Here is a 16,610-nt window from a genome sequence, read left to right on the forward strand (position 1 = left end):
TGTGTGTGCGTGTGTGTGCGCGCAGTGTCAGCATGTCCAGTGAGGTGCAGCCGAGGCCGGACGACAGCCCCAACACCAGTGGGGGTAGCTCGGACGCCGAGCAGAGGGAGGCGGCTCCACCAGAGCAGCCGGGCCCCGAGCAGCGGGACCAGACCCAGCCCAAGAAGAAGGAGGCCAAAATCTCCAGCAAGACCGCCGCCAAGCTCTCCACCAGCGCCAAGAGGTAGATCTGCTGCTCCCACTCTCTTTTACTTTGTGTCCTCTGCTGGGGTGTTGGTCAAGTGGTCACCTGTCACTTACTTATGTCGCTGAGTTATCGCTCCATCGTTGGTGTGAGGTCCTCACTGCTGCGTTCTGGTTTTTCCAGAGATCACCTGTCAATCAAAGCAGCGCAGGGGGTCATTTTCAGTGGACAAGGCTCAGTGCTGAAACTATTAGTTGATTTATTGTTAGCTGATCAACTGATCCATTTTGATAGATAGTGTAAATTGTGTTTTTAAAGTAGGACGTGGGCCTCCCCGGGGAGTTTCAGGGAAGGCTCAGTAATTGGAAGTGAAAAAATCTGACGTTACTTATAAAAAGGAGATGACATAGAATAGCTTAAATGTGTTTGATACAGTAGTTTTACTGTTTCTCCCAGAGTCAGAATTGAATAAATGCCTCAGGACAGACCTTTTATTATTTGGTGTAGTCTCAAGTTATTTCAAACAGCAATATTAGGCTATCTGAGCTCAATTGTTGAGTGGCTATGGGATCAGATAACACAATAACAGTCCCACAGGCATCCAGGAATTGAGGGAAACTTGGCAAGTAAATTAAGGGGGGGTGAGGGGGCACCTCCAGGCTCCGTCTGAGAGGAGGCCCACAGTTTCAGACTTTGAAAACCCTATGGTGTAATTTATTTATCAGGCCAAAATACCAAACATTCTCTGGTCCCAGCATCTCAGATGTGAGAATGTGCTCCTTTTTACTGTTTTATATCAGTGTAAATTGACTGTTTAGGAAAAACGAGACATGTCAGAATGTCACCTTGGGCTCTGTCAAATTATTAGTCCAGTGAATTAAAAAATGATGGAGGAATCCATCAATAATTAAAATAGTCATTAGTTAGTGTGCTAATAAGGTTTGGTTTTTTCTTTTGTGGCCGGCATTATTGTCCACTTACTAGTATTTAATTCTCCCAAACAAACTACTCGACATAAAAGAATCACTTCATGTGCATGGGAGGTATTTTACTAAGAGTCTTGTTGTCAAATCTTAGTACTACTACAGCAGCACATGCACTTCAAGCTATTCGTAGTGAAGGTTTAAATATGCTCTGTTGGGTTTGTACCACCAGCATATTGACTTGATCCCCCCACTGGCTCATCAGAACTTAAATGCCGCTGGAAAATGATGGGCACCGAAGAAGGTCGCAAACTGGCGTTTTCACTTTAAATTAACCCTTGATTCAGTTTAAAAGCAGTTCATAGCAGGCTGGCATTGGATATCATGGGGGTGATGGCACGGAACAACAGCAGTCTCTATCTGATGGGGGGAATGAGCTTGCCAAGCCGCACAGCCAGTTCAGATGGTGTGTTGATGCTGATACCAGAGCTGTTGAGAGAGACATTGTTGTTCTCTGCACTGTGCCACTTATTGGCAGCTGCAGTGCCAATGAACAACAAGCCTGCTGCTAGAAGTGCTGGGAGCAATGTCACCAAAACAAAAGCACATAATTCAACTTGTCTTGAATTCAAATCAAGTGCCGTATGTAAGTTCTGCAGAATGCAGAGTTTATTCTCATGTCTTTGTGATATTGGTGTTGCTTGAAGCCTGTTGTACTGTCTACTTCTACAGGAAGTTGTAAGATACGAGCCTGGTTTCACTAAAAAAGAAGTGGCTCATATGACCATGTCGCAAATCAAAAGTGTTATTAATTGTTTCAAACAGCCATGCTGGAAGGCGGAGTGCAGAATCATCAAAACCCCTTTCACACAGTCATTCAGTCCCTGAAATGTGAGCAGCATTTTCTGCATGTGCGCACCAAGTTCTAGTTAACTAGAATAAAATTAAAACTAAAACTAGGTGTGAAAAAACATTTTAGTTAACTGAAATAAAAATAAAAACTAGACTTGGTGAAATGATACTGTGTACTTACAACTAGCTAAAGTAAAACACAGATAGACAGGAAATGTCTTTAGTTTTAGTCTTTGGCAATTTGGTCAAATTCGTCAACACAACAAACATTAGGAGGCACTGGTGCATACCAACCTTCTCAACTTGTTAAATCTTGCCCCAGTCAAATACCCCCATATAATATAATTAGAAACACTTAAACTAATGATAACTACACAAACACTGAACATTTTTAAACAATAAAAACTCAACTGAAACAAGCAAACCCACTCTGGGAACTAACTGCAAATTAACTGAATTGAAAACAAAGTTTTAAAACAAATTTAAAATAAAATCTTATGAAAATAACCAAACTGTAATAACTCTGGTGTGACTGCGGATAAATATCAATATTCAGGGAAATCTGTTCCTCCAATTTCCCGCCTAAGACCTAGTAACATTTCAGAGAGAATGCCTGGCTGTGGAGCTACTAAGTAGGGGACAAGCCGGGGCTATCTGTTTTACGTTAGGTTCCATTCATTTAAATCAGTAATGCATATTTTTCATCATAGTTAATGTGAAAGACAGTAACAAATGCTAGCCAGCCAGCTGTTTTCCACTTTGTCATGTTCTCATCTCTGCAATTTCTATGCGAGTGAGGCATAATGAGGCAGAAGAACCACCATCTGCTGGACTGTCCCTTGCCCCATCTATTCCAGCTTTGCCATGACATGTGTGAAAAGACTGAAATGTTCCTGAATGAAGCTGCATGTGTGAATAGTGAAAATCACTAGCGGTGTCTGAAAGGTTATCCCAGTAATTTACTGGGAGCTATTTGTGGAAAAAGGCTATTGAGAGGGGGAGGGGTGATATCGTTTTAAAAAATGAAAAAAAAGATCTAGAAAGAGAAACCCAGGCTGCGTTCTCACCTTCACACAGCCAGCCAATCCCGCTGTGAAGTGGGTGTGCATGACGGATCGCCGGTTTTGTAAAGTTTGAGAAATGGTCAAAAATAAAAATAAGTGTGAAGTTGTTAAGTGTTTATTAAGTAACAGGGCTCTCCCAGACTGTCCTTACTGTTGTAAACCGAGAATACACTTTCTGCTATCCTGTTTTCCAATCAGCAGAGAGAACTCCACAAAGAGGCGGTCCTCAAGGGCAGCAGAATGTCAGTGTGGTGGTTTTTGTCTGTGTATTATCACATGTATTAGTCCATCATAAGATTTCTTGTGACAAAAGAACATTGGGGTGTTTCAGAGGAAGTTTTTCAGTGTCCCACTGAATCAGGGTCAGACAGACCCCTGGAGAAAGTTCCTTTGGAAACTAACTGCTATTACCGCTGGTGTACAGTGACACTGTGGGCATTAGTACAGCAGGATGTGTGATTTGGTTAAAGCTCTACATCTAGCAGCTAGAGAGTATTTAGAGTGTAGATGTGAAACTTTCTAAGCCCAGTGTTGTACTACAATTCTCATTGTATGTGTGAGTAATAATGTGAGTAGTAAGTGTTTGGACTACACAGCAGAGAATAGCCTTGCATAGCCTTCTCCACACCTTGATTTAGCTCTTGACACTGACAGCTGAATCATATGAACGGTCCAACGCGGACCAATCGCTAGCTCCTCATTACAGACGTCTAGTGCACTGGTTCCCCACCTCTTTCCTTGAGGCACCCCTTTTCATCATTGAGTGAACTGATGACCCCTGACTGACTGACATATTTCATCAATATTAACAATACAAAGCAATTGATAAACTGTCCAATGACCACAACCACTGGTCAAGTGTATGAAATGGCTATATCATCACTCCACTCTCTATCCAGGTAAAACCCTGAACTCCCTTGGATCTATAGGACTCCTTTAATAAAGCCTCATGTAAATATAGTACGCCAGTATGTTGTGGGAAAGAAATCCTGTGGCACAAAGGAAGTGATAAAATGTATGCTTAGAAATAAACACAGCGATGACTTCTTATCACCAGAGATGGCTACAACATAAAAAATAAGGACCTCGAGGGTTAGCGCTTTATAGGAAGTCTGACAGGCGCGGGTTATTTAGTTGCTTTTCAGTGCTAGTTCCTGTAATAAATCACCGGCCGCCCCACACACAAGCCAGAGCTGGTGTTTTTCATCATAAAAAACTATGCTCAGATGATATTGACTTATTTGCATTACTGGAGGCATGCAAATGCAACAGTATGGTGCTCGCAGTGTCTCAGGGGATTATGAAATGCGGTGAGCTGTGGAACATCAGAGGAAGCAAGTGTTTGGTTAAAGACGGAATGCACGAGCACGAGGACAATCAGTGCCTTTCCCTTCAGATTCCCCGGCCTTGTTCACTGCACCACTCTGCCTAACAGGTCCCCCAGCTTTACCGTCAAAATGTGCCACCTCAGGAAATACTGCAGATAAAATTACACAGCACGCACTCAAGCAGAGAATGACTCCATAACCGTGGAGATTGTATTACAGTCTCCTTTGCAAATATATGTCTTTTTTTCCCTCCTTCCCCCAAGTGAGTCGTGTGCAGTCATTTCCCCACAGAGGAGAGTTTAAAGCAAAATCCCCCCTTGGATACTCTTCCGCTGTTATGTATCATCAACCTATGATGAGCACCCCGTTCCAGGAGGTCTTTTATGATGAAGTGTTGTAATGGATCTCTTTGTACCTGCATTCCTTTAGCTGCTCTTGTTTTCTTCCCTTCCTGATTTGTTTTACACTACCCAGAACACCTCACACAAGGGAGTAGCAGCAGTTTGTAAACAAAACCACATATATTTCAAACACAGTAAACCCAGTGGGCCGTTATGCCACTACCAACCTCCCACCCACCCACCCAGTGGTGGCCTTTCACAGCCAACCATGTGAGCTTTTTATTCCCTTTCAACATTTTTTGTTCTTCAGTTAATAGACAGTAGGCAACAAAGTCAGGGAGAGAGATGGGGATAACGTGCCTTTATACAGTACGTGCCCCATGATTCAGGTTTTAAAAAAGACAAAAGAAAGTAAGAAGCATATAAGATGTCATGTGATTTCTTGACAGAAATGTGCAGCCAGCATTAGTAAACCTTATCCATTATCCTCTACAACTCTTGCGTTCTGCAGATACATATACTAAAGTAGCATTTCTAACACAAGGGCACTTCAAGCATTAAAAGAGCTGTAGTGTAATGTGATTGAGCCTCACATTGCTTTATAGTGTAATTGTTGCACATCCATTCACTGCCATGTCGATGCTGAAACAATATATAATGTCAACATCAACTGCTTGTCTTTCTTCTTCCTCTCTATTGCAATAGCAAATCATTTTAATGCCTCGGCTAACAAACAGCTGAGGGAACACACCGCATGATTAATATGAGGCATGCATGAACATTTTAAGAGCTATAGTGGGGAATGCTGGAATAGTTGTCTACTCCAAGTTCACACAAGGCAGCTCCCAAAGCATCTCTGATAACAACCAAGAACACATCCAGGAATTTGGAACATTGTTGGCTCGTGGGCTGCCACTGTTGATGCTACACAAGTCTGATGACCTGTAGAACCCTTTACCAGAATCAGAATCAGAATTTTGTTATTGTCAAGTAGGTTTTTACGCCTACGAGGAATGTGACCTTGGTGCAGTTGGTGCATAAATATACACATATACAAATACAAATATACAAATATTCAAATCACACAAAAATCACACAGAAAAATACAAAACAAATAGATAAAGATAAGAAGAGAAGAGAAAGCTGTGCAGACAGCGGTGGGTGCATTAATGTAATGTAATTACATGTTGAAAATGCAGTTATCAAGAACTATAAGCCTCTGTTACATTGAATACATTTTACTTTCATAAGTCTCCATTAAATGGTCACATTTTTAGTAAAAAAGGATGATGGTGAGCTGATACCCCTCTGACCTCCTAATAGCTTCATAATAAATACCAGAGGGGGACCATGTCATTGGTTTACAAGTCACAAGTAAGTCTCAAGTCTTTGCACTCAAGTCTCAAGTCAAGACAGGCAAGTTCCGAGTCAAGTCCTAAACTTTGAGTTTCGAGTCCTAAACAAGTCATAATGCACTCTTCACGGAATGTAATTTAACATTTTAACAACAGAACAGATGACAAAATCTTTGGTATCATTTTTTCCAACTGGTGTTGAGTTATTCTTCATGGTTCTCTCCTGCAACTTGATTGGATCTGGAGAATTAAGTGTCGTCTTGATGGGAATAAATAGCCTTAAGTTTAGTTGATTCAGGAAATGAACTGATTCGTGGCACACTTTTAAAGTAAAATACTTTTTAATCTTTCAGCTTGGGGAAAGGTATAAGTATTTTCTAGTTAAAAAAACTCAAGTCCAAGTGCAGTCACACGTCATTGGTGTTTAGGGCTGTGTATTGGCAAAACGTTGGTGATACAATACGTATCTGCAATATATTTAAAACATTTTTTCTTTTAACCTAACTTTAAGAAAGTCGAGTGGCATGTAATTTTAGACTTTTTCAAGGCGAAAGTAATCAAATCTGTGATTTGAATCTGGCTTGAGTCCAAGTCACGGGACTCAAATCCACACCTCTGCTACATACTGAAGAGGGAAATTCTGGGAGTAGAAGATGAAAATGTATTCACACATATTTACAGCTTTTTGTTTTCAATCAAACTGCAACAAAAAGAGAATTCCCTTCTTGAAAAAGCACATTAACAAACCAAGAAGAAAATAAGTATTTGAGGTTGTGGAGGCACTTTCACTTAGAGCCTTCGTACGACATGCTGTGGAAAAAGAATGAATGTCATCAATACAGTGGTGAAAAAAGCTGGGTTGAAATTGAGTTGCTCCATCATGAACACCAAAAGCAAAAGTCTGTAAGTGAGACAGAGGTGGCACTCAGCGTGGAGAGAATAATAGCGGCAGTTATAGCTGACTGAGTGATTGTAAAATACAACACCTGGATACTGGGTCCTTGTAGACAAATCACTGGCATAGTTGCTAATGAATACTTAACCAGGGAGAAATTTGACCTCTCTACAGTCTATTCTATTCATTACACAAGGGTTTTTATGTGCCCGGTGTGGAAATGCTCCCAGCAGCTTCCTGAAAGGCAGAGGGCAGAGACAGGACCATGATCAGCAGCAAAATTAATTAACCCAGATATATATCAGATATGATGCCTCTATCCGACATGCCCTCTTGACATCGATATCAATTCATGCTCATGTGGTTTGAAAAAAATGGCGAATATTCAGCTGTGCATCCCTGTGTTGATCTTGCGTGAAGGGACTTATTCCTGCATCCATTCCCAGCGCTCAGGAGCTCATTAGAAAATCAATGAGGTATTCAGTGTGTACACTTTACAGATTGATTTTACAGGCAGGATTTATATAACTGTCTCTGTTTTGTGTGTGTGTGTGTGTGTAGAGTGTGATTATAACACAGATCTTCCTCTTGTTGCAGAATCCAGAAGGAGCTAGCAGAGATAACCTTGGACCCGCCACCAAATTGCAGGTAGGAGCCTGTCGATTGTGTGTTTTTAGAAGGAGCTATTTGCTCTGACACCTGAGGCACTTTTGTGTGTGTGTGTGTGTGAGCCCGTGTGAGCTGTGTGAATGGATTGTACCGGCTCACTGAGTCACATGAATAGCAATGGTAGATTATTGTGCCGTATTTGCACCGCTGTTTGCTCAGGCTGAAGCTTAATGAATGGACCTTGTAAGCAAGTCCGAGGCGTGAATCAGACTCAGGGGTTTAAAAAAAATGAAATAAATAAATGTCTGTGCGATTGACCTGATTGGCAGTGTTTACCATTAGGGTCACTGTAGCAACAGTGTTGTGCTTGCTCACACTCCCTAAGGGTGGGAAAGGCACTCCGCTGTGGCTCGACTGGTTTGCGTGGTTTATTTTCCCCCCGAGTCAGAGCGCGATGAAAGACGGAGGTGCCATACGCTGCTGCCAATCAAGATCTGAGTAAGAGCTTTCATTGTGTGGGGTTTTCACTGAGTCAGCGTTTGGTATTCTTCTCAAACTGGTGACTTATGGGAGTAGTCGTAGCAGGCATGGGGAAGGTTGAGATGCATCCTCTAACTCCTGTGCCTCCTGAGAAACCTGGACATATAGAGACTAGTTTTCTTGTCATGGAAACACCTGGCAATTGATTAAAATTAACAAATATCCTGAAAATAATCAGTGTTGTCCTGGAAAAGTTTTAATTGTGTTCAGTTCTCTTTATTTAATTCAATCTCTCAGCTTGCCTAGTTAAACCTAGGTGCGTATTTGGTTTGAAAGTCGACTGTTGGTTGGATTCTTAAAATGAGTAGGAATCCTACTAACTGTGAGCAGTGCAGGCAACAAGTCACTGAAGTCCAGGCATTTCCTGTAGGGCTGAGGACGCAGGGGAAACTCACTGATGCATGCATCCCAGGCTTGTGAGAAATGTTGGCCACAGCTGGATTTAGTCTCTGCAGATATTTTTACCCAGCCCAAAAAGTAGAGATGCACTGATCCACTGTCTTCTCTTCCAGTAGCAGAATTGATACCTCAACTCAGTGCTCTTTTCCCCAAATTTAAAATCTATAAACCACGCTGTGTAAAACACTTTGGGATCAATAAGTTACCATGAGCCTGCAACTAAACTTCTCGACTGTGAGTGGAGGCATTCACACACCTCTTAGGCTTGTGCAGATTTTACTTATACAGTTCTAGGCAGTTTAGAAGATATTGTTGTTATAATAAATCGACCTCAGTTCCATTTTTACCATATGCTGACCTAAGGGCAGGCACACCATCACGTTAAGGTGTCTAATATGTGTAACATGCACTTGTGCTGTAGGATTACTGGTGACCTTACAAACTACTCTGAGCTGCGGTGACAAACAATAATCAACAGCTGAGGCAGAAGGCGTCATTTAGATTCATCGCACAGCTATTCATCTAATCACTTCACCTGCACGTGGATCTGTCTTTTGTCTTTTCTCACAAACCAAAGCCAACTTGCTAAACTAACATTACATAGTTCCTCTGTACCTTCCAGTGCTTTCTTTCCCAATATTATACCTAAACTCTACTGAGTGTCCATATGATACCTGCCATTCAGTTGCACTGAATGAATGCTTCTTATTTAATGTGGATCAGTCACATCTGGCTGTTACCCGATCCGCTCAGTAAGGGCATGATCAGCGCTGAAACCAGCCCAGTGAATCGGATTAGACCATCTCTAGATTTACTTACTCCTGTTGCTAAAAAGTCACTGTTGATAAGACGTAACTTGAGTCCTCAGTTTTGTTCCAATATTTGTCCATGCATAGTTGCAAGGAAGTTCTAACTGTTATATCATCTTGTCGGATTTTGATAATGCTAGCTAACCCGGAATGGCTTCCTGTTTCACAGTAAAGGCCTACCACTACATAAAATGCATCTGTTATGAAACGTGTCCAGAAACTGATGAGTAGCAGACGTGGTTTAATGCATTAAAATGAACTCACTGTCACACATGAACAGAGTAGTACAGAATGCTGTTAAATATAGAACATCATTGTCTGGACAATTCTCGATCCACTTCCAAGGTCAGTATCTGGGCCGATAGCGATCTGGCAGACTGGGACTGGCAATCCCGCCCAAACCTAAGATGGACCCGACCATTTAAAATTAGGATAGGAAATACCAACCCTGAAGCACTGTCTGTCTTTTTTAAAGCTTTTACAAGTCTATCACTCTGTGATGATCAATAAAGGCCACCAGTTTAACTGTGAGCTTTCTGGTTTCACTGTGGACATGGAGAGCTATCAGCAGGAGAAATACAATCTGATGGAGCTTCCTTGAATACAGTTTTTCCATTATTTATCTGATTTTAGTCAGTCTGGTAGAAACTGGTCCTTCAGTGCCACAGCCATCTCTGGCTTCATTTTACCTTATATACAACTGATCCCAGTGGATTCCATACAATGAGGTATATAGTTAATCATTTTAAATTTGTGAAAAAAACCCACTGGTATTGGATCCTTACTTGTGTTGCCACATACCCTCTGAGTTGCCAGAATTAGTATTGTGAAAGATAATTTCTAGATTTAAGTGATACCTGACCTGAAAACTGACCTCATTTTGAGATTTAAATTGGGTCAGATCTACTGGCAGATATGTAATTAACACCAGCCATCAATATACAATCACATATCAGTTCAGCCTTGCCTCTTTACCAATGTGATCTAACTTTATTAACAATAATTTCACCTGGATGGTGTGAAATGGATGATTGCAACAATTTGAAGCTTTATTTTTGGGAAGAAACCTCTCAAGAGGACAGCTTCACCCATTGTTTGCATGGATTATAAACTCTGAAGAACCTCCTCTGTGCCATTGTAATTTTTGACAAATGTCACATGGCTCACTATGTTAACTTGTCAGAAAGATGTAACATTTTGAGAGGTGATAAAAAATCCATTTCCCCTTTGTATCGGCAGACAGCCACATAAATGGTGGTTGAGCCTCTCACCTGTCACAATAGAACAATTCCTCAACCCCGCTGCTCGTCTGGGAGGAATGACAGAAAATAACCTGTTCACATGAAGGTACTATCTGTCACAGTCCTCCTCAGCACGTCGCAGTCTGTTTGTCGGCTCTCCAATCTCAAAGACAAGGCTAATCTGGCTGAAGCAAACCATTATGTTTCCTGACAAAGGGCCAAACAGCAGAGTGGGGAAAAGAAATTTCATGGGCAGACGTTTGTACAGCAAATGACATTTGTGTGTAAAGGGAGGCATCCTTGAAGGATGTCCACGCTGAAAGGAGCCCTCGTGACGAATGGATTGAGCTCGGCTGCAGTCAGGAGTCCTCAGCCGTAAGTGAAAAATTAGGCTCAGGCTGCTCGAGCGCATTTCAGCTTCAGGCGGAGATATGAGCCGGCGGAGGCGCGGCGCTACTTGAAATGTAGATTTCTGTATTCATATGCCCCTTGGGGTATTTGCCTCACTCTAACAGCTCCCAATTCCCCCACAAGGCTGTCACATCCCCAGTGTTTGATTCAGCCTACACGTTTTACCACAACAATCCCGATTCAGCCTGCTCTTTTGTGCAATAAGCGAAGCACAGTCACTCATTGTGAACATTAAAACCTTCTGCCGTGATAAACTCCCTTAAACCGCACTGTACCTCCTCGCACACAGTGTCTGTTTGAACAAAAGGCTCCACGTCTCCCCAGCCCTTTCTTCACCTGCTAATTGATCTGACAGTGTTAAATAGGCTGCGTTCGCTGAAAGACATCAGATGCGAGGGGTTATGAACGGACGCTGTGATGCAGCTCATTACCCCACAGGCTTCAGCTCTCCCCCCCCCCGCCAGAATAAAGCACAGCTCATGATCACAGCCGCTCCTACAAACATCCTCTCTGGCTCATTTTTTGCATTCCCTTCCTCAATAGAGGGAATGGCACTGTAATCCCTCTTGGGAATGTAAAAAAACACCTTTAACTTTTACTAAGACGGCATGCCTTGTTTTAGAGATCATTTGGCTTCATTTTAAAAGGACTTAGTGGATTTTTTTGGAGCCATGCGAGGAAATATTTTTCATCATTCTTTTTAATCATCTTTGTCACCCTGCCAGGGAGTAATTAATTGAATGTGACAAGCGCTCTGGAAGGGAATGTAAATAGCCCCCACACCAGACACATTATATTAGCCCGGTGCTTGGTCGGCCTTCCTGGCTCACTATGTGTGTGTGTGTGTGTGTGTGTGTGTGTGTGTGTGTGTGTGTTTTCCATAATTACCATATCCTTTCATGATAGTCCTGGCAGCGTTTTGATAAGAATCCCCCATCGGCTGAAGGGAAACAATGTGTGGATTCCAAGGGGGAATTGGCCACGCTCTCTCGCTCTCTCTCTCTCTCCCTCTCTCTCTCTCCCTCCCTCTCCCTCCCCCTCTCCCTCCTCTTTTAATCCCAGCAAGACTTTGTGGAGGAATAACTTCCCAGTGAATATCAGTGAAGATCTATCAGTGAAATGAAAGCAATAAGGCAGAAGAAAGTGCGGCTGCAGAATGGGGCTGAATGAGAGAAATGTAAATCCATCCATGACTATCAGGGTGTAGATATGATTGACTCAAACGCAACTCGGCTTTCATTGTCTGCCTGCGAGGCGCCGGTTCGCTTTCTCAAAGGAGGATGACAGACGCTGAGCTCAGTGTTACTACGGCGATCTGCATCCAGCTGTCAAAACAGGCAAAAAAACATCATGAATTATTTGTCATGTTAGGTTGATGCAAATGAACCCTCTTTGTTAATTTCATAAAATGACATTAATGACAAAACTTGTCCCTCAACAAGTGATTAGACCTGAGCAAGAGTATTGTTGCTGTTAAGTGTGGACTAATGTTTGCCATATTTCATACTATTATCCAGAGCTGAAAACAATGGAGTACACTTATCAGCATTCAGCTTTGACTAAATAACTGATCTCAGCCCAGTAATGTCACACATCTTCAGTTTGGAGCAGGTTATGCCCTGACAGATCAACAAAACCAGTTTAAAACCCTGATTTATATTCCTCCACACATTTGATCTGGTCATGAGTCATACACTCAGGAAATAAGTTAGTCTTTAGAAGGCTGCAACGTATGCTAGTTAGGGATGAGACAATATGTTGTGCATCGCGATAAAAACCCTCTGATAAGCAGGGCTGTCCCCTAACAGTCTACTTAACTGTTTTCTTAGTCAACCCACTTTTCATGAGTCGCAGAAAAACCAAAACAGCTCCCAAATCCGTTCCGTAGCTGCACCTTGTCACCAGGACCAAAGTCTCAGAGGATTCTTATACAGATCTTTTCTCTTGTAACACAGGAAGTCACTTACCGGTGTGCTGTTGCATATGCTAACTGTACTTGCTGCTGCCACTAGTTAGTTAGAACTGTCATATGGAAAGCAGTAAATTCTCACTTTTGAACAACATTTAAACTTATCTGTGAAGCAGCCCTTGCTTTGCTTTATTAGCATCAATTCTGCCTTTTAGTGGTTTAAAGCAGAGGCGGGCCATCTCGCCTAAAAAATATATGTTGAATGAATATGACTCTACTATGTGGCCTACTATCTAAACTAATAGAGAGCCTAGTTGTGTCAGTCTGGGTGGCTTACCACCTCTGGCAAACTATTTTTCCAGGGAATCCATGCTGTGTACGCAGGGAGTAATTCCAGCCAAGCAAAAATGTTATGAAGTGTTCCTGTTGAGGAGCACTTGTTGGTTTCTTGATCTCTGCGCACATAATGAAAGTGCCTCGTACTGTATAAGCTACATTGAGTACTGTTCTGAATGGGAACTTGGAGGTGATAAAGTAATGCACAGGTGGTGGTGATGGTGGCAGTGGGGTATGTCAATAAGGGCCCACCAGCAAAGTTTTACCCTGGGGCCACCTTACAGGTAAATCTGGTTTTGTGTGCAAGAAACACTGCACTGCATTATTTTCCATGACTGACTAGTGACATCAGTGATGTTAATACAAACATTAAATGTCAGTCAGGATGTAAAGACTGTTGGTCTTTGCAGCACATGTTACAATACTGGAGATGTTCTCCTGGTCCTGGTCTGGCCAGTGGCAGGTAATTTGAGTCTGAGTCAATGATTCTGCTGAGCTGCTTTTTTCAGGATTAAGATTTAAACAGACAACTTCTGTTTTAGTTAGAGGCAGAAAAGATGTTTTTTGGTGTTGGTGAGGTATTCCCTGCAGTGACTCCTATTTTTCTCTCTCATAACTCGCAGCTGTTACAGTTCTGAGAACCGTACTGCCTCAAAGTCATAAACAGGAGTTCTATATCAGTATCATCAAAGATTTCTGGTCTACTTGTGTGTCTAATGCTGCCACAATACAAAACGTCAAGATGGACAATATAAATACATACATACATTCCCCTCACTTTGCCCTCAGGTAGTCTCTCGGTGATTGACATCCAAAAGCCAACAAAGTGATCATCATCACATCATCATCAATCAGCAGAAACACAATTCACCCACTGACTGCAGGCGTCTTCTACCAATCAGCTTTCAAGATTAAAGCAGGCGTTTCAGGGCATTGTTAGCCACTATTGAGACAAGACTTAAACCAGCTACTTAGAAATCACTTATGACTGGAGTTGTTTAAATGGGCTGACAATGGACGTTTAAGTATGAGAATACATACTCAAAGCTCCAAATCAGGAGGAATCTGTCAAAACCAAAAACCGATCCAGTACCACTTCTTCTTTTCCACTTTGAAAATCAGTGTAGCTTCATTTGTGGGGCTGATTAAAATCATTCTTCTATGTGCAAGGTAAGGCTGTTTTTAACTGTAAGTGGAGACCAACATCCAATTTAGAAATGTTAAGAAGATTCAGGAAATTGCATTATTATAGCGCATCTGCTTCATAATGGCAGACACACCATCATGTTCAGCTTGTCTGACACGCACAGCAGTACGATCACTGGTGCCGTGTACACACACAGGCCGTACAAACAGCTCGGCAGCTGCCACTGGAGTCGATGCTGCACCCGCAGCCCTGTGCGTGTCCACAGCACAGCTGAGGCAAAAGGCAGTGTTCAGTTTCATTACATGCTTCTGCAGCTCTGCATCTCAATTTGCTCTCCACTCAAACCAAACATGGTCTGCCACCACAGTGTAAATCCTTTGTGGTGTTTTTGATCTCTGGATGCTAAAAGTTTGCAGCTCGGTTTTTAACCTCAGGGCCAAAGTTCCACCTGTCTGTCTTGCAGAACATCCTGTGTTTGTCTTGAATCCCCAGTGTATCATGCAAGGTATCTTAGATCCACTATTACTAGACTCTGAAAGACATGCATGCCGAGAGAAGACTGACATGTCTGAGAGAGTAAAAAAGTATAGCCTGACTCTTTATTTATAAGGCACACAATATCAGAAAGCGTCTCTGTGGTCCAGTCCCTTTCCTCTGGTATGTTTGGGTGAGGTGTGGCTTGTGTGAAGTGGTCTGGCTTGTAGTCCAGGTCTGCAGTCCAGTCCTGCAGCATCCTAGCCAGCTATACTGTAGCTGTGTTCTCCTACAGATGAATGGGAGGAGGTCCAGTTTGTTATCAGGAAGCATCCCGCAGTGAAACAGCCGGCGAGTGGGCACACCAGCTGTTCAGCCAGCAACTCACTGCTCAGACTAAAAGCTGCATTAGTTTGTACACAAGCAGACACTGAGAGGAGGGACGACGCAGTTTAATGTGATCAACACCACAACTGAAATATGAATACAGTTATTACTCCTACTATCTAATGGCTATTTAAGAATGCAGTGTGTTTTAACTTCTTTGCAGCATGTGGTGGCTTTGCATGCTGTGCTCGAGGCTGAGGCTTTACAACTGAGAAATACCACGAGCATTGACTGTTTCATGATGACAACGAATGATAAAACAAGGTCGCCGTATTAGTCTACTTTGTTGCCATCTTTGTTTGAAATGCACACGTCAGACTTCAAATAGCTGAAATATTTCCACAACGGCGCTGTCTCACCAGAGGTGTCTTCTTCATTTCAGCTCAAGGTTACAGCTCTGGAGACGTATTCACTGTTACGTCAAGGACACTCAACCTGCTCGTCATCCTCCCTTGCGTGTGTGATATTAGAGAGCAGCCATGCTGTTAGCGCTGTTTACTTTTGGAGACACAGTTGACTTAAGCGTCTTGTAGACTCGCCGTTCCCGACCTGTCGCGCGACAATGTGACGTTACGGCCCTAACTATTTATACTTGTGCGTGGTGGTCGCTTATCCAGTTCTTCTCCCTGAACAGAGGTGGCGCACTGAGGAAAGGCTAAAACCGACTTCTGCTATTTCTCGCAACTGAAAAAGACAAAGGTACAAATGGCGCCTTTTTGATTCCAAATGGTCGCGGAAGGTTCTTCCAAAATTTTCTGGCATATGGCCTCCTTTGAATTCTGGCACCTCTGTGTTCCTTCATTGAAGGACGTACAAGAATGCTGTAAGAGGGCACTTGCTCGGAAAGTCCTGTTTCTGCTTCGCGCGCTTAGCTTGAAAAAGAGAGTGGTGCGCAACCTCGCGATGAAGCCGGCAAACCTGGCGCGCCAGCGAGATCTTACAACCAAAATTTGACGTCACAGTGTATCGGCGAGTATACTGCGCCCTTTAGAGTGTGTGTCACTCTATATGACTAAGCTGAAAAAGAAGAAGAACATGATGTTAATCAGCACAATCCACTCTCCATTTTGATGTAGTTTAGTTAATTAATCAATGGAGAAGCATGCAAATATGTGATTTGTTTCAGCAGACTTTTTTTATAGAGAGAAAGCACTGTGTTACCAAAATGCTGAAACTATTATTATTAATTTTATATTTATTTTTTTAAAGATTTGTTTTAGGCTTTTCTGCTTAATTTGTGATAGTGACCGCTGGAGAAAGATAGAAAAGACAAAAAAGGTCCATTTACCATCTCCCATTTCCTGTCCTTCCTCTACTATCAGCCATCTAATAAAGGCATATATACAGTATATGTTATATACTGGGTATGCACAGACACCACTGGTTAGGTACCACCATCCACTCAT

General features: G+C 42.4%; 1 pseudogene; it reads left to right on the top strand.

The window, feature by feature from the left end:
- The window catches only part of LOC118342312, an 88,649-nt pseudogene that overhangs the window by 4,924 nt on the left and 67,115 nt on the right, over positions 1-16,610 (top strand).

The sequence above is a fragment of the Morone saxatilis genome, unplaced genomic scaffold (assembly GCF_004916995.1).
Source record: "Morone saxatilis isolate NCDOM2014 unplaced genomic scaffold, NCSU_SB_2.0 Contig9, whole genome shotgun sequence".
Taxonomy (NCBI): Eukaryota; Metazoa; Chordata; class Actinopteri; family Moronidae; genus Morone; species Morone saxatilis.